Here is a 27,984-nt window from a genome sequence, read left to right on the forward strand (position 1 = left end):
CTCAGCGGCAGAAGTTTCTCATGAAGAGCAAGGGGTCCCAGCCCCACACCAGGCTACCCAGCCCAGGGTTCTAGTGCCAGGAACAGAAGTCCCTATAACTTTTGAATGTGAGAACCAGCATAGATTGTGGCTGAGTGAGATGGGGCAGCTGGAATTGCAGTGGTTCCTCTTAAGGGGCCCATGCATGGACTTACCTGCTGATGGACTCACTTGCTCTGAGCTCCAGCACTGGAGCACCAGAGACATATGGGGAGGAAGTGAATTGCCCAGTTTCAGGGCTGGGGGGACACGTTTCTCCCAGACAGAAATGCTGACAGAATCCATTGTTTCTTTGTTGAGCCCCACCCTTCCCCATGTGCAGACACAGGCAGGCATCATATCAGCCTCCATCAACTTGGCTGACACTGGTCATCCCATATTGGTGATTCCCTGAGACCCCACCCCATCCAAATTGCAGGCCTATCCAAGCCACCTCCATTGGCTTCTCCATAAAATGGCCTATCTTGGTTCATGCTATGGACTTTCCTACAATCTCTCAAAGGTTCAAAAAACCCAAACAAGCAACATCTGGCCTTGGTGTGCCTCATTACTTTTGCTGAGCAGCCCCAAGACTGGCACTAGAGACAGTCAACCTCAGTTTGTGGCTTGGTCTCTTGAGGCACTTCCAAGCCCAGCAAAGGTGGCAGCCATCTGCAGATTGCTTGGTGACTCATGCCAGGTACACCTGGGCAGGGCAGAGGCTGTGGCTATACTTGACCTGTAGTGGGGCCTCTCCCTGGAGGCCCCAGGGTCAGCAAAATTGATGGCAGGCTTTGGACCAAGCCAGAGCACCACCCAGGGCCACATCCAAGGACAACATACCCAAAGGATAGACTGGGCAGGCACCATAGCCCTGCTAAAGTGAATCCTGCTTTGTAGAATCAACCTCTCACTGGCCAATCCTCACAACCAATCATCCCAAGGGTCAATCTCTCCCACTGATGTGCAAACAACAACCAAGGCTCAACTACAACAGGAGGGCACACACACACACACACACACACAAGGGACACACCTGGAGCACCCCGCTCAGGTGACAAGGTAAGACTGTGCCACTGGGATCCACAGGACACCTACTACATAAGGCCATTTACTAAGACCAGGATATATGGCAGTTCTACCTAATATATAGAAATGAACACAGGGAGGCAGCCAAAATGGGGAGGCAAAGAAACATGTCCCACATGAAAGAACAGAACAAAGCTTCAGAAAAAGAACTAAACAAAATGGAAGCAAGCAATCTACCAGATGCAGAATTCAAAACACTGGTTATAAGGATGTTCAATTAACTTAGGAAAGAGTAGAAGAACTCAGTGAGAACTTTAACAAAGATATGAAAAACATAAACATAGAAACAGAACACATAAAATGAACCAGTTAGAAATGAAGAATATAATAAGCGAAGTGAAGAATACACTAGAGAGAATCAACAGTAGAATAAGCGAAGCAGAGGATCGAATCAATGATTTAGAAAATAAGGTAACATAAAACACCCAATCAGAAGAGCAATGAGAAGAATCCAGAGCAGTGAGGATAGTTTAAGGGGCCTATGGGACAACATCAAGTGTACCAACATTCGCATCATTGGGATACCAGAAAGAGAAGAGAGAGAGCAAGGTATTGAAACCTCATTTGAAGAAATTATGACAGACAACTTCCCTAACCTGGTAAAAAAAAAAAATACAGGTCCAGGAATTGCAGAGAGACTCAAACAATATGAACCCAAAGAAGCCTACCAAGATGCATTATAATAAAAATGCCAAAGGTTAAAGGCAAAGAGAGAATCTTAAAAGCAGCAAGAGAAAAGCAGTTCATTACCTATGAGGAAGCTCCTGTAAGACCATCAGCTCAGCAGAAACTTTGCAGGCCAGAAGGGCTTGACATGAAATATTCAAAGTGAAGAAAAGCAAGGACCTACAACTGTGATGACTCTACCCAGCAAAGCTAACATTTATAATTAAAGGGCAGATAAAGAGCATCTCAGACAAGAAACAGCTAAAAGAGTTCATCACCACCAAACCAGTATTACAGGAAATATTGGAGGGGCTCCTTTAAGAAGAAAAAAACATATATCGAAATTATGAATAATAAAATGGCAATTACTACATATCTATCAACACTTCAAATGAAAAAGGATTAAATGCTCCAATCAAAAGATAAGGTGACTGAATGGATAAGAAAGCAAGACCCTTACAATTGCTACCTACAGGAGACTCACTTTAGATCAAGACACATACAGACTAAAGGAATGGAAAAAGATATTTCATCAAAATGTAAATAAATGAAAAAGCTGGGGAAGCAATACTTATACCAGACAAAATAGACTTTAAAACAAAGGCTATAATAAGTGATAAAGAAGAACCAAGAATCCCACTTCTGGGTATTTATTCTAACAAACACAAAACACTACTTCAAAGGGACATGTGAATCTATCTGTCCTTTGCAGCATTATTAAAAATAGCCAAGATATAGAGACATCGTGGGTATCCATCAATGGATGAATGGATAACGAAGAAGTGGTACATATATGCAATGGAATATTACTCAGCCATAAAAAATAATGAAATCTTGCCATCTGCAACAACATGAATGGACCTAGAGAGTATCCTGCTGAGTGCAGTAAGTCAGACAGAAATGACAAATGCCATGTGATTTCACTTACATGTGGAATCTAAAGAACAAAATAAACAAAAAACAAAACAGAAACAAACTCATAGATATAGAGAACATTTTAATGATTGCCAGATAGGAGAGGGGTTGGAAGGGCAGGTGAAGAAAGGGAAAGAATTAAGAAGTACAAATTGGCAGTTACAAAATAGTCATGGGGATATAGAATATAACATAAAAAATATAGTCAATAATATTGTAATAACTATGTATGGTATCAGATGGGTACTAGATTTATTGGGACAATCGCCTCATAAATTATGTAAATGTCTAATCACTATATTATACACATGAAACTAATATAATATTGTATGTCAACTGTAATTGAAAAAAATTTAATTTTTTTTTAAAGTAAATAAAACAGAGTACTGGGAATAAGAGTGTCAGGGCTGGCAGAATAGGGGGTATCATACAAATGTAACTAGGTGATAAGGAGGCCTCTCTTTCAAGGCAGTCAACAAGAGAACCAGTTGTGCAAACAACGATCTAGGATGAGAGAACAGCAGAGCAAAGGCCTTGAGGCAGGAATGGGCTTGGAGCATTCCAGGTGAGAAGAAGAAGGTAGGTGCCAGGGAGCCAAGTGAGCCAGATAAATACAAAGGCAAACAAAACAGATGACTGGCCCCACAAGGCCTGGTGCTTGGGTTCCATTCTAAGTGAAGAACAGTAGAGTTTGGAATAAGAGGTGACTTGGTTGATGCTTTTAGAAGAATCAGTTTGACAGCATCTGGCTGTCAGGCTGAGGAGGTAAGACTTTCTACTGGAGGTGACAGGAAGCTGAAAGAAGTTTTTCAGCAAGGAACTGGCAGATTGTTCTTGCTCCTTTGGATCCTTGCCTGCCCAAGTGCAAATTCCTGAAGGCCTTATGCCTGGCAACCGTGGGAACCAACCTCTCCTCAGGGAGCTCACTAACTTGTACAGGTGCTTTGTGGCAGTCAGCATGGCTCTACTCTTCCCACCTGTGAAGCCTGGAACAGGATCTCCCTTCTTCAATTCTCCATTTCCTTCTCTGAAAAACAGAGATAAAATTTTAGACAATAACCAGGTACTCTGGTCAAACAAATCCCCATACCTGCCATCAAGGGCTGAGTGGGGAGCCTAGACTTCCACTGTCACCAGGCTGTAATGAGGCACTCTAGCTCCGCTGCTGGGGTGGTGTGAGAGAAGGCCAAATAGGTTGTTCATTTGGACCTCGCAGAAATGAGCCCCCAGTACTCCATTGTGTTAGGGGGGACCACATGAGAAGAAATACCAAAGTACTCCTATACCACAAGCCAGGATGCTATTATCAGGGCTAGTGAAAAGGTGGAAATTTTACCTTCACCTACTGTCGGTGTCAATGGAGGCCAAGTGGGGAAACTGAACTCTGCTCTCACCTGGTAGTAATAAGGTATCCCCACTGCTGCCCACTTCTGAATTAGTGTCAGAAGAAACCAGCTAAGCCAGAAGGTTTATAAGTTCATATTTAGACTCTTATAACATACAAATTGTCTGGATTTCAATTTAAAGAATCATTCGTCATAGCAAGATCCAGAAAAATCTCAACTTTAATTTAAAAAGACAACCCATAGATGCCAAGACTGAGATGACAGTGATATTAAAATTATCTGAAAGAAATCTTAAAACAGCTAGCATAAAAATGTTTTAATGAGCAATTACAACTTACTTGAAACAAATGAAAAAGTAAAAGCTCAGCAAACAAATAGAAGACATAAAGAAGAAACAAATGGAAATATTACAATGGAAAAATACTAAAATAAAAACCATACAGTAGATGAGCTCAACAGCAGAATGGTGGAGACAAAAGAACACATCAGTGAACTTGAAGAGAAATAATAGAAACTACCCAATTAAACAGAGGTACAATAGATTGAAAAGTAAAAAAAAAAAAAAAGTTCCCCAGGAACCTTAGAGACTAGAACAGAAGATCTGCTATTTGTATCATCAGAGTCTCAGGAGAGAAAAAAAAGAGGTGGGCCTGAAAAAGTAGTCAAAGAAATGACCAAAAATGTCCCAAATTTAGCCCGAAACACAGATCTATAGATTCAAGAAGGTGAGCACCTCAAACAGTATAAATTCAAAGAAATCCACACCAACACACATCATAGTCAAAGTTCTGAAAACTAAAGACAGAAAAAGTCTCAAAAGCTTTTGAGAGAGAAATAACCCCAAAAGAATTGACCATATGTGAAAGAGGAAATCTCAAGAGAAATAAAACTGAATGAAATGAAAGTGTAATATATTAAAATTAGTAGGACATAGGTAAAGTAGTGTTAAGAAAAAAATCTATAGCACTAAATGCTTATGCTAGAAAAAAGGAACCATATTGAATTAGTAATCTATGTGTTTACCTTCAGAACTTAGAAAAGAAGAGCAAAATAAGCCCAAGGCAAGCAGAAGAAGTCATAAAAATAACAACAAAAATCAATAAATTTGAAAACAGAAAATCTATAGAGAAAACCAGTGAAACAAAAAGTCGATTCTTTGAAAAGGTCAATAAAATCAACAGACCCTTATCAAGACTGACAAAGAAAAAAAGAGAAGACACAAATTACCAATATTATCAATGAAACAAAGGGTATCACTATAGACCCTGCAGATATCAGAGTAAATTGAGGGAATACTATGAACAACTTTACACACAAATAGTTGACAATCCAATGAATTGGATGAGTTCTTCAAAAGCCACAAACTACCACAACTAACAAATAAATAATTTGAATAACACTATAACTATTAAGGAATTTAAACTCATAATTTAAATCCTCTCCAAAAGAAATTTCCAGTCCCAGATAATACCACTGGAGAACTGTATCAACTGTTTAGAGAAAAATTAACTTCGATTCTACATAATCTCTTCCAGAAAATAGAACAGCAGCAAACTCTTCCCAGTACTATTATTAGTATTACCTGATACAAAACCAAACTAAAACAGTACCAAAAAAAGAAAACTACAGGCCAATATTCCTTATGAATATAGATAGAAAAATCCTCAAGAAAAAAATTGGCAGATAGAATTTAGTAATATATAAAAATAATTATACGCTCTGACCAAGTGGGGTTTATTCCAGAAATGCAAAAGCTGTTTTCACTATGTGACAATCAATCTATCAAAATAATCCACCTTATTAACAATATAAAAAAAGAAAAATTATATGATTATATCAATTGAGACAGAAAAAGCATTTGACAAAATTTAACACCCTTGGGGGAAAGGGGATAAGAGCAATATTGCTCTTATATGGGGGATATGGGGTTCTCTTGTATGGTAACGAAAATATTTTGGAGCTAGATAGTGGTAATGTTTCTACAAGATAATAAATGTCCTTTCATACATTTAAAATATACAAAAAAAGAAAGGAATATTTGCCAGCAGTTTTCTTTTTTGAGATCAGGAAAAAAGCACCTTTTAAGATCTGGAAAAAAGCAAGGAACCCACTCTTGCCATTCTATTCAACATTGTACTGGTGTTTCTAGACAGTGAAATAAAGCAAGAAAAGGAAATAAAAGACAGCCTGTGAAGAAAGAAATGAAACTGTCCCTGTTTTCAGATGACATGATTGTTTACATAGAAAATTCTAAGAAATATATAAAACAAAATAAAACAAACAAAAACCATCTTAAAACTAATAAGTGGGTTCAACAAGGTCACAGGATACAAGATAAACATAAAAAAGTCAGTGTATTTCTATACACTAGCATGAACACAGGGACACTGAAATGGAATTTAAAATAGATCTACCATATGATCCAGCAATCCCACTTCTGGGCACATGTCTGAAGGAAACAAAATAGATATGAGGAAGAGATGTCTGTGCTCCCATATTTACAGCAGCATCACTCACAATAGCCAAGACATGGAAACAACCTAAGTGTTGTCAATAGACAATTAAAATGTGATACACACATATATAATTAATTACCCATAAAAAAAGAAATCCTGCCATTTGTGACAGCATGGATAAACCTGGGGACACTATGCTAAGCGAAATAAGTCAGGCAGAGAAAGACAAATACTGTTTAATCTCGTTCATATGTGGAATTTTTTAAAAAGTCAAACTCAGAGAAGCAGAGAGTACAGCAGTGGTTTACCAGGGGCTGTGTTAGAGGTGGGTGGAGGAAGTAGGGAGATGTTGGTCAAAGGGTATAACCTTGTAGTTACCAGATGATTAAGTTCTGGGGATCTAATGTACAGCATGGTGACTATATTTAATAATACTATATTGCATACTCAATATTTGTTGAAAGTAAATTTTAAGCTTTGTCACCACACACACACAAAACGTAACTATGTGAGGTGATGGATGTGTTAATTAACTTAATTGTGGTTATCATTTCACAACATATACATATATCAAATCATCATGTTATATACTTTAAATACATACAATTTTATTTGTTAATTATACCTCCATAAAACTGGAAAGAATATAAAACCATTTATAGTCACTAAAATAAATGAAATACTTAGTTGTAAATCAAACAAAGCATGTACAGTATTCTATGCTAAAAACTACCAAATACTAATGAAAGAAAAAAGATCTAAATAAACGGAGATACATGCTGTGTTTATGGATTGGAAGACTCAACATGGTTTAACGTAATTTCTATCAAAATACCAGAAATATTTTTTGTGTAGATATAAATAAGTTTATCAAAATTTATTTGGAAACACAAAGGAACTAAAATAGCTAAAACAATTTTGAAAAGGAACAGTGTGGGAGGAATCAATCCACATGATTTTAAGACTTACTATATAGGTTATCAAGACTGTGGTATTGGTAGAGGGTTAATTACATAAATGATTGGAACCAAATGTAGAACCCAAAAATAAACCCACACAGGTATGCCCGACTGATTTCTGACAAAGGTGCAAAAGTAATTTGATGAAAGAAAGATAGCTTGTTCAACAAAGAGTACTGGAGAAATCAGACATTCATTGGCAAAAAACAAAAACAAAAACAAAAAAACCCTGAACCTTGACCTAAACCTCATGTCTGATAAAAATTAACTTAAAAAGGATAACGAACTTAAATGTAAAACTTAACACTATAAAACTTTGAGGGGGGAGGGACAAAAATTTCAGGACCTAACACTAAGCAAAGTGTTCTTAGACTTAACTCTAAAAGCACTATCCATTTTTAAAAATTGATAAATTGGACTTGATCAAAATTAAAACCTTTGCTCTGCAAAAGTTTCTATTAAGAGGATGAAAAGACAAACTATATACTGGAAAAATATATTTGCAAACCACACATCTGACAAAGGAATAATCTAAAATATACAAAGAACTCTAAAAACAGTTAATGAAAAAAAATAGTTTAATTAGAAAATGGGAAAAGAACATGAGGAGGCATTTCACCAAAGAGATAACAAATAAGCATGTTCAACATCATTAACTCTCCAGGAAATATAAATTAAAACAACTATACACCTATGAGAATGGCCAAACTAAAAAAAAATAATAATAATAGTGAGAACATCAAATGCTGGCAAGGATGCAGAGAAACTGGATCTTTCATACATTGCTAGTGAGGCTGTCAAATGGTAAAGCCACTCTGAGAAATTGGCAGTTTCTTTAAAGACTAAACATGCAATGATCAGCAGCTACATTCCTGGGAAGTTGTATCTGAGAAATGAAAAACTTACATTCACACAAAAATCTGTACAAGAAGGTACATAGCAGCTTTTTTGTGTTGTAGCTAAAAACTGGAAACACTTTATATATTTTTTAATTAATAAATGGTTAAACAAATTACGGTACATACATACCAATAAAATGGAACAAAATATTAATACATACATCAACCCGAATGAATCTCCAGAGAATTATGTTGAGTGAAAAAAGCCAAAGCCAAAGGTTACAAACTTTATGAAGTGATTTATATAACATTCTTAAAGTGACAAAACGATAGAACTGGAGAATAGATTAGTGGTTTCCCAGGGTTAAGGATGGGGTTAGGGGTCTGGGAAGTCTTCTTCTTGGTGAGCTGGGAAATAAGTATATGTCTATACAAGGGCAACATGAGGGATCCTAGCAGTAATGGAAATGTTCTTTCTTTCCACTGAATCAATGTCAATATCCTGGTTGTGACATTGTAGAGTTTTGCAAGACGTTATCATTGGAGGACACTAGGTAAAAAGTACACAAAATTTCTCTGCATTATTTATTAAAATTGCGTGTGAATTTATATTTCAAAATAAAAAGTTGAATTTAATAAAAAAGAAAGTACTAAAAAAGTGACCTGGATTTAACAAAATTAAACTATTCTGTGACTTTAATGACACCTTATAAAGCATCAAATCAAGGTCATTTGTTTATTATTTAATTTTTAAACTTTGTCCAAGCAATATGTATACATTGCCTAAAACACTTGAACATGTTACAAGATTTATCAAGAAAAATAACAGCCCCAACCCTAATTCCCCCCACATCCTCAGAAGCATCCCATTTAAGTTTTTTGGTTCTTCCTTCTGGAATTTACTTTCAGATTTAAGAAAAATGCTTACACTGCTGTTTCTTGATTTGTCCATTTTAAACATTCATTAAATGATGGACTTCCTTCCAAGGAAACTGAGAATTTTGTTCTGCTAACTGCACCACCCCCATACTTCCTTCTTCTCTCTCCTCTTCCTTCCAGTTAAGTTAGCTCATGATATCTGCTTAAATTAATGTTTTCTCTTCAACTTATGGCTGAGTAAATATATTTTATGGCTGAGTCAGATTATTTTTTATTCATTCATCTAGCCATGCAGTGAATATTTATTGGCACCTACTATGTGCCAGGTATTGTTCTAGGTGCTGGAGACACAGAACTGAATGAAACAAATGGAATCCCTTACATTGAGGGTGAGGGAGCTGAATAAGAAACAAATATTTTATTTGTTTTATTTGTGCATATTTTTTCTGGAGTTAAGTGGTACTAAGGAGTAGGGGATAGGGTGCAAAATGGTCTCAAACAATAACCTAACCACAAGATACTGTATAATAGATGAACTGCCAAGAATTTGCTACATTAATTATAAAAGGAACATGTCAATACAATGAATACTTATTGTGTATCTACTGTTATTCTAAGTACTGTGTTAGAATGAGTATTCAAAGATGAGTAGTAGGTTCCAGTTCAAGATGACAGGCAGGGTTCATCTCCTCCCATGACCACACTAAAATTACAACCAAATTATAAAACAAACAACTTGACTTGAAGAATCACCTGAAGTCTAACTGGTCATAACACATACATTGAGGATATACAGAAAAAGCCACATCAAGACTGGTAAAAGGTGCGGAGATGTGAAGAGGGTTGGTCCTGCACTCACATGGGGCAGTTGAGTGCTGGGATGAATAGTTTGGCTGCACAGGCCACCCCTAAAGGAATGAGGGGCCTAGCCTCACCCAGGCACCCCCAGCCCAAGGTTCCAGTCCTAAAAAGAGGAGTCCCCACAAAATCTGGACTGTAAAAACCAGCGGGGACTCTGGCCATTTGGGTGAGAAAGAGGGAACCTGAAAACCCAGATGTTCCCTTAAAGAGCCCACGCACAGACTCACTTTCTCTCAGGCACACACCCTGGGCTCAAGCAGAGGGTCAGCAGCTCAGGTAGCGCAAGAGACATGCAGAGAAAGACTGAGTTGCATGGTGCTTGGACAAGGGCCAGAGAGGCAACCACCATTGCTCCTTTGTCTGGTTCCACTCTGGTTCAGTCTACAGATGAGTGCCATCTTGCTAGTGTTGAACTTTCTCCCCGCATGGACAATTCTGAAGTTGCATTGGCCCGATGAGATTGACCCACTCCATGCTTTGTCTCCCTGGGTCCCTGCCCCACCCAGCCTACAAATTGCCTGCAGTGGCTCTATCCTGGGCAGCCAGCCAGCCACACCCTGCACTTTCTCTGAGCCACATATTTATTGGCAGGCAGAAGCACTCAGGTCACATGCCTGGGCATGACCCATACATTTTGAGGGGAGACTTCTGGTGGTAAGTCATTGGTGCCAGCCAAGGTGCAATATCTCTTGAGCAGATATTGGGGTTCTGAAGGCCTGAGATGAACAGCATCTGGCCTTGCTGTGATCTGAAACTTTTAACGGAAGCCACAGATTCAGTAATGGCATGAAAGCTGAATCTGTACTGGCTGGGTAAAATTCGCTCACTTTACCCTGGTGACTCCTTGGGTCCCTGCCTCACCCAATTTGCATACCACCCAAAGGCTCTTCCAGCCATAGTCATATGGGGAGCTGGCAGGCAGCCCCAGGCCTTAAGGACTGGTCCTATTGCTAAGTCACCGAGGTGCAGTATTGGGGAGAACCAACCTTGGCTTTCAGTGTGGTCTCTTCCATTTGCCTCTAGATGCCAGCATAGGCAGGAACCATCCGTGGATCACTCTGTGGTTCCTACCAGGTAGCCCCAAGCAATCTAAGGCAGCAGCTGACCTGGTCTACATGGGATCCCCTCCCAAGGAGCCAAAGAACCAACACACCCAAAGGCTAGCATCAGACAAAAACAGAGCACCACCTGACTAACCCCATAAGTGACACACACAAAAGATGGTCTCAACAGGTACTCAAGATTGTGGGGTGAATCCCACTCCATGAGTTCAGCTCCCACACAGCAGCTCATACCCTGTGCACATGGCCAATCCCAACAGCCAGTCATCCCAAGAGTCAGTCACATCCACTGACTTGCTAACAGCAATCAAGACTTAGCTACAACAGGAGAACCAACACAGCTACACAAGGGACATGCCCAGAGACCCTGGAGCAGGTGATCAGGGAAATTGTGCTACTGGACACTTACTACATAAGGCCTCCTGGCCAAGACTGGAAGATGTAACAAATCTTCCTAATACATAGAAATTAACACAGAGAGGCAACTAAAGTGAGAAAACAAAGAAACATGCCACAAATGAAACAACAAGAGAAAACTCCAGAAAAAAGAAATAAGTAAAATGAAAGCAAGCAACCTACTGGAGACAGAGTTCAAAACACTGGTTATAAGGATGCTCAATGAAATAGGGGAGAATAGATGATCTCAGTGAGGACTTCAACACAGAGATAGTAAGCATTAAAAAGGGCTTAAAACTATAAAGAAGAATTAGTTAGAAATGAAGAATATAAGAACTGAAATGAAAAATACACTAGAAGGCATCAACGGTAGATTAGATAAAGCAGAGGATGGAATTAGCGAGTTGGAAGTTAAGGTAGCAGAAAACATCAATCAGAACAGAAAAGAGAAAAAAGAATTTTTTAAAAATTAGGAAAGCTTAAGAGATGTCAGGGACAAAATCAAATGTACCGACATCCACATCACAGGGATACCAGAAAGAGAGGAGGGAAAGCAAGGGATTGCCAACCTATTTTAAGAAATAATGACAGAAAAATCCCCTAACCTGGTGAAGGAATAGACATACAAGTCTAGGAAGCAAAAAGAGTCCCAAATAACAGAAACCCAAACAAATCCACACCAAGACACATCATTATTAAAATACCAAAAGTTGGAGACAAAGAGAGAATCCCAAAAGTGACAGGAGAAAGGCAGCTAGTTACTTAAATGGTACTCTCATAAAAATGTCAGCTGAGTTTTCATCAGAAATTTTGCAGACCAGAAGAAATTGGCACAAAATATTCAAAATTATGAAAAACAAGAACCTACAACCAAGACTACTCTAACCAGCAAGACTATGAATTAATATTGAAGGAGAGATAAAGAGCTTCCCAGACAGGAAAAAGCTAAAGGAATTAATTACCAACAAGCCAGAATTGCAGGAAATGTTAAGGAGACTTCTATAAAAGATGTAGGAGAAAAAATCATAAATATGAATAATAAAATGGCAATGACTATGTATCTCTCAATAATAACTTTAAATGTAAATGGATTAAATGCTCCAATCAAAAGACATAGGGCAGCTAAATGGAAAAGAAAAAAGACCCATACATGTAATGTCTCTAAGAGAACCACTTCAGATCAAATGACACACACAGGTTGAAAGTAAAGGGATGGAAAAAAATATTTCATGCAAAGGGAAATGGGAAAAGAAAGCTAAGTAGCAATACTTATATCAGACAAAATAGACTTTAAAATTAAGGCTATAACAAGAGACAAAGAAGAGCATTACATAATGATAAAGGGATCAATACAAGAGGACATAACCCTAGTAAACATATATGCACTCAACATGGAAGCACCTACATATTTAAAACAACTATTGACTGACATAAAAGGAAAAATTGACAGTAATACACTCATAGTAGGAGGCTTTAACACCCCATTGACATCAATTGAGAGATCTTTCAGACAGAAAATCAACAAGAAAACAGCAGCCTTAAAACACACTACATCAGATAAATTTAATTGATATTTCAGAATGTTTCACCGCAACGCAGCAGAATATATACTCTTTTCAGTGACTATGGAACATTTCAGGATAGACCACATGTTAGGCCACAAAACAAGTATCAATAAATTTAGGAAGATTGAAATCACATCAAGTGTCTTCTCCGACCTTAATGGTATGAAACTAGAAACCAACTACAAGGAAAAAAAACTACAAAATATACAAACACATGAAGGCTAAACAAAATGCTAATAACAATAAATGGGTTAACAATGAGATCAAGGAAGAAATGATTAAGACAATGATAATGAAAACAAAGCAACTCAAAAACCATGGGATACAGTGAAAGTAGTCCTAAGAGGGACATTCATAGCAATAAAGGCCTAACTCAAGAAACAATGAAAAGCTCAATTAAACAATCTAACCTCACACTTAAAAGAACTAGCAAAAAAACAGCAAACAAAACTTAAAGTGAGTAGAAGGAAGGAAATAATAAATATCAGAGTAGAAATAAAAGAAATGGTATAGAAAAAGATACAAAAGATCAATGAAACCAAAAGCTGGTTCTTTGAAAGGATAAACAAAATTGATAAACTTTACCAAACTCATCAAGAAAAAAAGAGAAAGGACACAAACAAATAAAATCAGAAATGAAAGAAGAGATGTAACTATGGACTGAACAGAAATACAAAGGATTGTAAGAAAATACTACAAGCAATTATATGCCAACATATTGGACAATCTGGACTAAATAAATACATTGCTAGAAACAAAATCTCCCAAGATTGAGTCAAGAAGAAACAGAAAATCTAAACTGACCAATTACCACCACTAAATTGAATCAGTAATTAAAATAAAAAATTCCCCTCCCAAAAATTCTCCTGCACCAGACAACTTCATAAGTGAATTTTACCAAACAGTCAAAGAATACCTATTTTCTCAAATTACTCCAAAAAATTCAAGAAGAGGGAAAGGTCCCTAATTCTTTTTGAGTCCACCATTATCTTGATTCTAAAACCAGATAAAGACCTTACAAAACAAACAAAAAAAAAATAAAAACAAACAAACAAACAAACAAACTTATAGGCCGATATCTCTTATAAACATTGATGCAAAATTTCTCAACAAAACATTAGCAAAACATTAGCAATACGATCAGTTGGATTTATTCCTAGAATGCAAAGTTGGTACAATATCTGCAAATCGATTAATGTGATACGCCACATTAACAAATCGAAAGATAAAAATCATATGATCATATCAATAGATGCAGAGAAAGTGTTCAACAAAATTCAGCATTGATTTATGATGAAAATTCTGACAAAAGTGGGAATAGAGGGAACATACCTCAACATAATAAAGGTCATATATGACAAACCTACAGGTAAGGTCATATTCGATAAGAAAAGGTTAAAAGCATTTTCCTTAAGATCAGGAACAAGATAAGGATGCTCACTTTCATGACTTCTGTTCAACATTGTATTGGAAGTCCTAGCCACAGCAATCAGATAAGAAAGAGAAATAAAAGGTATCCAAATTGGAAAAGAAGAAATAAAAGTGTCATTATTTGCAGATGACATAGTACTATATAGAGAGAACCTCAAAGAATCCACACACACACACACACACACACACACACACACACACGAAAACTGTTAGAACTGATCAATGAATTTAGTAAAGTAGCAGGATACAAAATTAATATTCAGAAGTCAGTTCTATTTTTATACACCAATCATGTACTATCAGAAAGAGAAATTAAGAAACCAATTCCATTTACAATTGCATTGAAAACAATAAAATATCTAGGAATCAAATTAACTAAGGAGGTAAAAGACCTGTTCTCAGAAAATTATGTCATTGAAAAAAGAAATTGAAGAAGATACAAATAAATGGAAGCATATACCATACTCATGGGTAGGAATAATCAATATCATTAAAATGGCCATACTACCCAAAGAAATCTTATAGATTCAATGCAATACTTATAAAAATACCAATGGAATTTTTCAGAAAACTAGAACAAATAATCCTAAATTTATTTGGAGCCATGAAAGATCTCGAATATCCACAGTAATCTTGAGAAAGAAGAACAAAGTTGGAGGTATCACACTACCTGATATCAAACTATACTACAAGACTATAGTAGTCAAAACAGCATGATACTGGCATAAATACAGATACATTGATCAATGGAACAGAATAGAGAGTCCAGAAATAAATCCACACCTATATGCTCATTTAATATATGACAAAGAGGCAAGAATATACAATGGGGTAAAGACAGTCTCTTCAATAAACGGTACTGAGAAAATTGGACAGATACATGAAAAAAATGAAACTGGACTACCTTCTTACACCATATACAAGAATAGATTCAAAATGGATTAAAGACTTAAATGTGAGGTCTGAAATCATAAAACTTCTAGAAGAAAATATAGGCAATAAACTCTCTGATATTGCTACTAGTAATTTCTTTTTGGATATATCTCTTCAGGCAAGGGAAACAAAATAAAAAATAAAAAAATAAGACTACATAAAACTAAAAACTTTTGCCCAGTAAAGGAAACCATCAATAAAATGAATAGATAGTCTATTGAATGGGAGAAGATATTTGCCTATGATACATCTGACAAGAGTTTAATATCCAAAATTTAGAAAGTAATAATAAAATTCAACAAAAAAACCAAACAATTCAATTTTTTTAAAAAATGGGCAGAAGATCTGAATAGCAACTATCCAAAGAAGTCATATAGATGGCCAATAGATATATGAAAAGATGCTCAATGTAACTAATCATCAGAGAAATGCAAATTAAAACCACAATGAGATATCATCTCACACTGTCAGACTAGCTATCATCAATAAATCAAAAAACAAGTGTTGGTGAGGATATGGAGAAAAGGGAACCCTTGTACACTGTTGGTGAGATTGCAGTCATTATGGATAGCAATCTGGAGGTCCCTCGAAAAATTTAAAATGGATCTACCTTTTGACCCAGCAATTGCACTTCTGGGTATTTATCCAAAGAAAACCAAAACAATAATTCATAAAGATTTATGCACCTTTACATTCATGGCAGCACTATTCACAATAACCAAGATATTTAAGCAACCTACATGTCCATCAATAGATAATTAAATATAGAACTTATGGTACATATATACGATGGAATATTAGCCATTAAAAATGACATCTTACCATTTGCAATGACATGGATGGACCTAGGGGGGTATTATGCTGAATGAAAGAAGTCAGACAGAGAAATATAAATACCATATGATTCCTATTAAGTGGGGAATCTAAGGAACAAAAGAAATGAACAAGCTAAACGAAAATAAACTCAGAGAACTAGTGATTGCCAGAGGGGATGGAGGACTGGGTGAAAAAGGTGAAGGGATGAAGTACAAATAGCTACAAAACAGTCACAGGGATGTAGAGTACATCATAGGGATATAATTAATATTATTGTAATGGCTGTGTGTAGTGCCAGATGGATGCTAGTGTAATCAGGGGGATGACTTTATAAATTATATAAAACCTAATCATTGTACTATATATCTGAAACTAATATAAAATAAATAAAAAATTAAATTCTAAAAATTTTTCAAAAAAAAATTTAAAAAGATGAGTAGTAGTTCTTGACCTTTGGAAACCCACAATGTAGAAGTAATTATCTGTGTCAGACAGTTCCTTGGATGTGGAGTACTATCAATCATGCTGTAACTTCTATGTATAAGTCTAGAAGTTGTACCACAGCCAGCGCCACTTTCTGGTGATCCTTTGGCATTTACGATGTTATTTTCTGCTAACTTTCACTTCTCGTTTTTCCAAAATCATGCTGTTTCCCTAATGGGTGGGTACTCATTTGGTTGCATGCTTTTTTGTTTCCTTTCCTGTGTCTGTCTGTCGTTTGCCATTAAAAAAAAAAAAAGATTTTTAAGAAGAATACAAACCTCTGGGAGATAATAGGATGCATTCTTGAATTGATAAGTAGAAGCTTCTAAAAGACAAAATAATTTCTCTAAAAGAATCCTAAAACAAACTTTGGCCATCTGAGCTGGTGCTTTAAAATTTCTTACTGTTTGTCCTTCCTAAAATCTGGCAGGATGTTTCAAAGAATTTAACAACTCTGTGATCAGAAATTTAAAAAATACTAAGTCTAGTAGGATTTTTTAAGCCTTCTCAATAACTTCCAAAGTCTTCCTACAGGAAACTAGGAATATAAACTCAGCCCACAAGTGCCTGACACTAGACAAATCAAAGGGAGAAAATAGGAAAAGAAAGCTTTTTTAAATGCACAATTGACTGAAAAACGTTCCCTTGCCTAAGCAGCATCCCCAAGTTTCCTTAAAAATCATTTATCAGGGACAAATACAAATCTTAAAAGCCAATTAAAATTAGTAAAAGCCTTAGCCATCTGAGCAAATAAACTTAACTTAATCCTACTGTCATAAATTAATTGGTTTTTGCCTTATTGTACCTGTCTCATGGCTGAAATAAAAAAAAAACTATCAGATCTCTGGTTGTGTCTGTCTATATATGTGTACATATATCTACCTCTGAAGGAAATTATTGGAATTGTCATATAAAAAAAGATCCCTGTAGAATTGACTTAAAGGAATTCGGCACTTATATAAATTAATAAATAATATAAACTAACCCAAGTGCTTTTCAATATCATATGATCTATGAAAATATTTAATATTAAAACTAATATTTTGGTTTAATTAAAAATACATGTCTTTGGTGTTATCAACATTTAATATATTTTTATTTCATCAGGGTTTACAAAAAAATAAGTTCATTTTATGTCTATTACAAGGTTTGTCTCAAGAAAATAGCTTGATATTAATTGGCTGTCTAATGTCTTAGAAAATTTTCACAAAAAATCCAAATATAATTATTAAGAATTAATAAATTAAATAGATGAAGTAGAAAAAAAGTTTTTTCATGAAACTTTTCAGCAATATGTGTACTTAAATATAACTTCTCAAAATCTTTTGACAACTTGAAACTTTAGAGTTTTACTAAGTTAAAAGATGAAAATGAAGGAAACTTAACTTTGGGTAATGGAAACAGTGCAATATACATATGACATATTATTGAATTGTATACTTGAAACCCAGATAATTTTATTAACCAATGTCACCCCAATACACTTAATAAAAATAAATAAGTAAATAAAAGATGATTGCTTATCTAGATTATTTCAAATAAGATGAAATACCAAAACATTAATTGCTAAGTAAATCTAAGTTTACCAAGTTTTGACTTCTTAATACAGAAAAATTAAAGATATTTGGGTCTGTTAATGAAACTATCCTATGCTGTGCTAAGGAAGCAAATGTTTCTAAAAATTATAAAATATATTTGCAAGAAGTCCATTTTCTAGAGATTATGAAATGTATTAATAAATTTTCCGATCTAAAGTATGCTAATTGCTTGCTTTTAGTTAGTACTATAAATTAAGATTTCTAAGAGTTAAAAATTCTAATTAATATGAAGAAAATTAATATGTGTTTTCAATAAGATATTTTATATGGCATGGGTATGTGTTTTCATTAAGAAAAATAAAAATAATTTGTCCTGGTTATTTCAGATTAGGAAGAGAGAAAAAATTTAATCTTATCATTAAACTAGTTAAGGTTGGGATTTGAGAGGAAACATAGTGGAATGAGAGACATCCCCAGATCTCTCCCCTTGAAACAATAAACTGAACATGTAAAACTCAACAAAAAAACACCCAAACTGCACACCAGGACGTCTTAGTGTGGGATCTGTGCATAAGAGCTATCACAGGTCAGAACCCTGGGTGTCAGGTGGTGGACTGGAAGAAATAAAGAAGCTGCTACTTGCAACCTCTAGAACTCCCTACAGGAAGAGGGGAAAAAGTGAAGGTGCGGGAACTTCCTTGGGACTGCTGCGAGCTCCCCACGCTGGGCAGAAGGGCCCAGTCACCAGGGCAGAAGACAGAGAAGCGGGAGGGGACCGCAGAGAAACAAGAGTTAATTTTTACCAGTTGTGGTTGCAAAACCGAGGCTGAGACGCAGCTCCCAACTCCCAACGCAGAGGGCCCCTCTCACCATATCCTCCAAGACCAATCACTACAGAGCCCCAGAGGAATCTGAGCAAATGCTGAAGAGACTGTTGCTGACACTGACAGGGACAGAAACTAGGGTAGCGAGCGTGATTAAATATCTACAAGAAAAAATTTTAAAAAGGCATTTTAAGGCTTTATATAAAGCTGGGATCCAAGAGGCTTAGACGCCGCCTATTGGAAACCAAAAGAAAAGCACCTTCTTTGCAACAAGCTAAAAAGAGACCATTACATAATAAACTTTCTTTCTGGAAAAACAGCAGAATACACTTCTATCAATGCCCAAGTGAAGAAATAGTCTATTAAACACCATGAACAACAAAGGTAACTAGGCATCGCAGAAAGAAAGAGAAAAATTTTCAGAAAATAAGCTTACAGACATAGAAATATGTGACTTAAATGACAGCGACTTCAGGATGGTACTTCTGAAAAAACTGAATGAGTTCCAAAATGAGTCTTATCAACAATTTCAGGAATTAAAAAATGAGATGAGCAGAGCAAGGAGATTGAAAACCTCAAAAAGAACAGAATAGATCTTCTAGAGATAAACACACACACACACACACACACACACACACACACACACACACACTGTAAGAGTTGAAAAATGAAATAGCAAGCTTGGGAAATAGAGTTGACCAAATGGAGGAAAGGATCAGTGATATCGAAGACAGAAATCTAGAAATAAATCAGAAGAAAGATATAAAAGGCATCGAAATAGGAAATGAAGAAGTCAAACTGTCACTATTTGTGGATGACATGATTCTCTATATAGAACCCTAAAGACTGCACAAGAACAATACTAGAAACAATAAGCAAATACAGTAAGGTCTCTGGATACAAAATCAATGTTCAAAAATCCATAGCATTCCTATACTTTAATAAGGAAGTGTCACAAAGTGAAAAAAAAAATTCCTTTTGCAATTTAAACAAAAAGAATAAAATACCTAAGAATAAATTTAAGGGAACATGTAAAGGACCTACATAATGAAAACTATAAGACCCTATTAAAAGAAATCGAAGAAGATACAAAGAAATGGAAAGATAGTCTGTTTTCTTGGATTGGAATAATCAACATAGTTAAAATGACCTCATTACCTAAAGCATTATACAGATTTAATGCAATCCCCATCAAAATCTCATCAGCATTTTTTAAAGAAATGGAACAAAGAAAATCATCAAATTTGTATGGAAGCACAAAAGACCTCAAATTGCCAAAGCCATCTTGAGAAAAAAAGAACGGGGCTAGAGGCATCACTCTACCTGACTTCAAATTATACTACAAAGCAACAGCAATCAAATGGCATGGCATTGGCAGAAAAACAGACACATGAACCAGTGGAACAGAATAGAGAGTCCAGAATTAAACCCATATTTATATAGGCAAATAATTTTCGACAAAAAACAAAAACATACAGTGCAGAAAGAAAAGCCTCTTCAATAAATGATGCTGAGAAAACTGGAAAGCCACTTGTAAAAGAATGAAACTAGACTCTTGTCTATCACCACAGACCTGAAACAATAAAATGCATAGAAGAAAACATAGGAACTAAACTCAAGGACCATGGACTTAAAGAGGATTTTATGAATTTGTTTAAGAGCAAAAATAAATGAATGGGACTACATCAAACTAAAAAGCTTCTGCTCAGCAAAAGAAACCGACAAGGTAAAGAGAGAACCATTCGAATAGGAAAATATATTTGCAAGCAACGCCTCCGATAAGGGCCTAATATCTAAAATATACAAAGAACTCATACAACTTAATAACAACAAAAAACAAATGGTCCAATCAAAAAATGGGCAGAGGATCTGAACAGACACTTCTCCCTAGAGGACATACAAATGGCCAACAAACATATGAAAAGATGCTCAACATCGCTAGCTATTAAGGAAATGCAAATCAGAACCATAATGAGATACCATCTCACACCTGTTAGAATAGCTATAATCAACAGAACAAGTAATAACAAATCCCGGAGAGGATGTGGAGGAAAAAGAACCCTCATACGCTGCTGGTGGGACTGCAAATTGGTACAGCCACTATGGAAAACAGTATGGGTTCCTCAAAAAACTAAGAATTGATCTACCATATGATCCAGCAATCCTTCTGCTGGCTATTTACCCGCAAAGACTTGAAAACCCGTATCTGAAAAGATATTTGCACACCGATGTTCATAGTAGCATTATTCACAGTGTCCAGGACATGGAAGCAACTAAAGTGTCCTACAATAGATGATTGGCTAAAGAAGCTGTGGTACATATATACAATGGAATATCACTCAGCCATAAGAAGAGATGAAATATTGCCATTTGTGACAACATCGATGGACCTCGAGGTAATCATGCTAAATGAAATAAGCCAGACATAAAAAGTTGAAAACCACGTGATATCACTTATATGTGGGATATAAATCTAAAAGTAACAAATTAGCAGAACACACAAACAGAGACTCATGAACATGGACAATAGACTGGTGGTTACCAGAGGACTATAGAGTAGTGGTTATTAGTGGGGTTGGAGAGGAGGAGAGAGGTAGATGGGGTAAAAGGGAGTAGAGGGAGGGAGAAGTGGGCAAAAGGGATCAGATATATGGTAGCTGAAGGAAACTGGACTTTTGGTGGTAAACACACAATAGCATATACAGATGTCAAATGATAATGTACATCTGAAAATTATATAATTGTATTAACCAATGTTATTCCAATAAACTTAAAAAAAGAAAAAAACTGGTTAAGGTTGAATTGTTATTGTAAGGTATTTTTTTTTAATGAATTAAGCTTTTATAATTGGTGTGCTTATGCAAAGCTAAAAATTAATATTATTTCTCTGTCAAAAGGACAAAATTTTCCTATACTGTCTGCTTCTAATAACTATTATTAATTTTTTTTTTGCCTATAAAACAAAGTTTTATATTTTATGTTGTCTCCATCAGGTCCTAGATTACTTAAGAAAACTGAATCTTCTCAGTAATAAGAATTAAAATTTTGCTTACATCTATGTAACCTTCTGTATTTGTCTTTAAAATCTTTTATTGCTACTTTGATTAAATGAATAATTATTGTTTCATAATGATCTGTGATCTTTTTAGTCAAATATTTTAAACCTTTTAATATGTTTGACAAACTTTCCAAAATTCAAAATTAAATAACATCTTTTTCTTGACTTTTGAGATTTTTGAGAACTTTGAGATTTTTACAGGAAGAGCCCTAAAACATTTCAAAGAAAAGTTCTCTCTTTTTGTAAGAGACTAATATCAACATAATTAGGCTTATCTGGTATGTTAAATTACATGAAAAGCATTGTCAAATAAATGATACTAATCCTTTGATTATGTTTATGTAGATGCATTATTGATACGTTCTAAAAATTATATAAAACTACTAAAATTCTGACATGTCTGTTATAATGCTTTAAAACTTACAGTCTTTCCCTGTCTCTGAAAATTATAACTCTTATCATGTCTTTGAAATGTAAACACCCAGGAGCTAACCAAAACATTTCCCACAGAGACTGAAGGGGAAAAAAGAGGGGGCCAAACATATGGTGACTGGAAGATTTGACTTTGAGTGGTGAAGACACAATGCAATATACAGATGATGTGTTTGTTATTGAACTGTACACTTGAAACATATATAATTTTGTTAAGCAATGTCACCCCAATAAAAAAGAGGCCATTTTAAAATACAGACTGCTATGTAAGTTCCTTTGCCAAAATTGGTTTATAAAAAAAAACTAAAATTTTTGTTTACAAAACTACTAGAAAATAAAAATAACACAAAATGACTATATAAGAAAAATAGAATGTACATTTTCAGTAGAAGATATGAAGCATAAAGATAAATTTTTTGTCGAGGGAAATATAAGTAAAATGTGTTTTCTGGATAAGGGAAGATATATAGGACATGGAGTTTTTTGTTTTTGTTTTTGGTGAAAGAAGAAAAGGGAAAGTAATTTTGCCCTAAAATAAAATGATTGTTTCAAAACAATAAATTAAGAGAGAGGGGGAAGATGGCAGACTAGGTAAAAGCAGGGTTCATCTTCTCCCAGGACTGTATTGAAATTACAACCAAATTATAAAATAATCAACATGGAGAATCACCTGAAGTCCAGCTGATCATAACACCTACATCTGGTAATATAAAGGAGCCACATCGAAGCCGGTAGGAGGGGCAAAGTCCCAAATTGGGCTAAACCCACACCCGCAGGTAGTGGAGAATCACTGGGAGGGAGAGCAAGGCTGCAGAGGCTCTCCTGAAGGAGAGGGGATGTCCTGGTCTCATCTGGGGGCTCCCCAGCCCAAGGTCCCAGCCCAGGGAAGAGGAGATTCCAGTAACTCTGACTGTAGAAACTAGAGGGGATTCTGGCCATCTGGGTGAGACAGAAGGTGACTGATCCCCTAGATGTCCCTTTGAAGAATCCATGCAAAGGTTTTCTGACTTGCGGACGCTCACCCGGGACATCGGCAGTGGGTCTGAAGCTCACACAGGATTCATTCTGAAATAGTCTCCATTAACTGAAGTCAGAAAGAGGGCTGGAAAGGCAGCCACCATTGTGCCTTAGTCCGGCCCCACTACAGACCACACCAGCTTGATTGTGAAGACCCCTCCCACAGAGCCTTTAGGAGATGCTGGCCTGAGGGGATCAGCCTGTCCCACCTAACCTGCAGACTGCCGGGGCAGTTGTTTATGGTGGCTGCCAAGCCCTGAGCTGAGTGATTCAGAGTGAAGTATTCACAGTGGGGCGGCCATTGTTGTGAGCAGCATTTCTAATCCCAGCAACAGCGGCCAGAGCTGTGAGCCCCATTTCAGAGATAAGGTCAGGCAGATCGCTGCTGCCAACATGAACTTGGGCAGATATCGGGGACTTGTGGGCCAGTCCCAGACAGCAGTTGGTCTTGCTGTGATCTGGGTCATCTGCGGGAACTTACAATAGTTACCAAATTTCCAGCAAGACTGAGGCTGTTTTGATTTGACAGCCACTGTATCTCTGAGACCCTGTCCCACCCAACAAGCAGACTTCCCCGGGGCAGGTGTTCTTGGCTTGCTGCCAAGCTCAGCTCAGTGTGATTCAGAACCAAGTGTTCACAGTGGGGTGGCCATCGTTGTGAGTGGCCTTTCCAATCACAGCAAAAGCAGCCAGTCCTGTAAGCTACATTTCCATTTCCAGCAGGAGACAAGTGCTATGAGCTGCACTTCATCAGTAGGGAGAGGCAGATCACTGCTGCCATTACGAACTTGGGCAAATATCGAGGGCCTGTGGGCCAGTCTCGGATAGCTGCTGGTCTTGCTGTGACCTGGGTCTTATGTGGGAACTCACAACAGTTACCAAATCTGCAGGAAGACAGGCCGTATTGATCTGACTGCCACTGTCTCTCTGAGACCTTGCCATGCCCAACCTACAGACTGCCAGGGGCACTGTTATTGGCTTGCTGCCAAACTCAGCTCCCAGTGACTCAGGACCAAGTGTTCACAGCTGCGCGGCCATCGTCGTGAGTAGCCTTTCCAATCACAGCAAAACCAGCCAGCCTTTTAAGCTACATTTCAATTCCCAGCGCGCAACCGGTGCTACGAGCCGCATTTCAATGGAAAACATGGCAAAGACATGGCGGAGTGAGAGATGTCCCCAGATCTCTCCCCTTGAAATAACAATAAGCTGAACATCTAAAACTCAACAAAAAACACTTAAACTGCACACCAGCACGTCTGAGCGTGGAATCTGCACATAAGAGCTGCCACAGGTACTTTAAGGCATTATATAAAGCAGGGATCCAAGAGACTTAGACGCCACCTACTGGAAGCCAAAGGAAAGGGCCTTCTTTGCAACAGACTACAGACAGACCTTTATATAATAAACTTTCTTTCTGGAAAACAGTATAATACACTTCCATTAATGCCCAGGCAGAGAAACAGCCCATTAAACACCGTGAACAACCAAGGTGACAAGGCATCGCAGAAAGAGAAAAATCTCCAGAAAATAAGCTTACAGACATAGAAATACGCGACTTAAATAACAGAGAATTCAGGATAGTACTTCTGAAAAAACTCAATGAGATCCAAAACAAATCATATCAACAATTTCAGAAACTGAAAAAACAACTAGACGAGCAGAGGAAGGAGATCGAAACCCTCAGAAAGAACCAAATAGAACTTCTGGAGATGAAGCACACACTGAAACATATGAAAAATGAAATAGCAAGCTTGGGAAAGAGAGTTGATCAAATGGAGGAAAGGATCAGTGATATCAAAGACAGAAATCTAGAAATGCATCAAGAAGGAAGAAGAAAGAAACCAAAGAATGAAAAGTAATGAAAGAGAAATACAAGAACTAGCTGACAGCATCAAGAGAGGAAACATAAGAATAATGGGCATTATTGCAGGCGAGGAAAAGGAGCAGGGACTAGAAAGCATTTTCAGACAAATAGTTGATGAGAATTTCTCTAATCTAAGGAATGAGCTGGAGCTTGGAATTCAAGAAGTCAATAGAACACCCAATTATCTCAACCCAAAAAGGCCTTCACCAAGACACATTGTATTAAAGTTATCGAAAATCAACGACAAAGATAAAATTCTCAAGGCAGCCAGGGGAGAAGAAAATGGTAACTTATAAAAGAAAACCCATTAGATTATCCTTGGACTTCTCAGCACAAACCTTACAAGCCAGAAAGGAAAGGGAATCAAATATTTAAACTATTCAGTGAAAGGAACTACCAGCCAAAAATAATGTATCCAGCTAAGCTCTCCTTTAGATATGAAGGAGAAATTAAGACTTTTCCAGACATACAAAAATTGAGGGAATTCTCCACTACAAGATCTGCACTACAGGAAATACCAAAAGGGGTCAGCTCACCTAAAAGAAAATAACAACAACAAAAAAACATAATTAGGAGTAAAGTGACTATCAGGCAAACAGAAGCAGAGAGTGCAACTCTTACTAAGAACAGGGCATTATAGCTTAAATAATAAGAAGTGAATTGTTATAACAAGATAGTAATGAACGTTCAGCATACATAGGGACAAACTGAGACAACAGTGACTAAAAAGAGGAGGATTCAAAGATCCAGATTTGCAAAGGGGAACGGAGATAAGGCAGGCGTAGAAGAAAATGCACGACTGTATATATGTGACTATCCTTTTCATATTCGTAATGGTAACCACACACCAAAGATTCAGAGCTGAAGCATACGACATAAAACAAGAAGAACCAGAGGAAAATCCCACAAAAGCCAACCAAAATAAAGAGAAACAGAAACACAAGGACAAGGAAACAATGGAAACACTGAGCTACCAGAAAGCAAAAGATAAAATGGCTATAAGAAGACCTCATATTTCAATAATCACCCTAAATGTAAATAGACTGAACTCACCAATGAAAAGGCACAGAGTTGCAGAATGGATCAAAAAACAAAACCCAACCATACACTGCCTCCAGGAGACACATCTCAGCTTCAAAGACAAATATAGACTCAAAGTGAAAGGGAGGGAAATGATATTTCAAGCAAATGGCATTCAGAGAAAAGAGGGACTAGCAGTACTAATATCGGATGAACTAGACTTCAAAATAAAAAAGGTAAAGAAAGATACTGAGGGACACTTCATAATGATAAAGGGAATCATGCACCAAGAAGACATAACAATGATTAATATCTATGCTCTTAATCAGGGAGCCCTGAAATATGTAAAGCAATTACTAACAGAACTAAAGGGAGAAACACACCAAAACACTATCGTATATCGTAGTACGGGGATCTAATTATCCCACTATCGGATATGCACAGATCATCCAAACAGAAAATCAATAAGGAAATAACACCCTTAAATGACACATTAGACCAACTGGACATAACTGACATTTACAGAGCCTTCCTTCCCAAAACAGCTGCTTATACATTCTTCTCTAGTGCATATGGAACGTTCTCAAGAATCGACCACATACTGGGACACAGAGATAGCCTCAACAAATATAAGAGGGTTGAAATCATACCAACCATATTCTCTGATCATAATGCTTTGAAACTAGAGATCAACTGCAAAAAGAAAGCAGGAAGAACCACAAATATGTGGAGATTAAACAACATGCTACTGAAGAATAACTGGGTCAGAGAAGAAATAAAAAGAGAGATCAAGAGATACATAGAAACAAATGATAATGATAGTACAAAATATCAAAACTTTTGGGACACGGCAAAAGCGTTAATAAGAGGAAAGTTCATATCATTACTTTCCTATCTCAAAAAACAAGAACAATCCCAAATAAATAACCTAATGCTTCATCTTAAAAAACTAGAAAAGGAAGATCACATGAAGCCTAAGATCAGGAGAAGGAAAGAAATAATCAAAATTATGGCAGAATTAAATGGAATTAAAAACAGACAAACAAAAATAGAAAAAATATAAATGCAACAAAGAGCTGGTTCTTTGAGAAGTTTAATAAATTGAGAAACCCCTGGCTAGACTCACGAAAGAAAAAAATAGAAAGGACACAAATAAACAAAATTAGGATGAAAGAGGAGAAATTATGACAGACACTGCAGAAATACAAAGGATCATACAAGAACACTGAAAAAGTACATAACGCCAAATTTAATAACCTAGAAGAAATGAAAAAGGCTTTAGAAAGATACAACCTTCCTAAACTGAATCAAGAACTGGAAAATCTAAATAGACCGATCGGCATTATGGAAATTGAAACAATCATCAAATACCTACGAAAAAGTAAAAGTCCAGGACTAGGTGGCTTCACTAGTGAATTCTACCAAACATTCAAAGAAGATTTAATACCTATTCTCCTCAAACTCTTCCAAAAAAATCAAAGAGGAGGCAATATTTCCCAAGTCATTTTATGAGGCCAA

This window comes from Pteropus medius, unplaced genomic scaffold (genome assembly GCF_902729225.1).
Source record: "Pteropus medius unplaced genomic scaffold, Ma_sr-lr_union100, whole genome shotgun sequence".
In the NCBI taxonomy this organism is placed as follows: Eukaryota; Metazoa; Chordata; class Mammalia; order Chiroptera; family Pteropodidae; genus Pteropus; species Pteropus medius.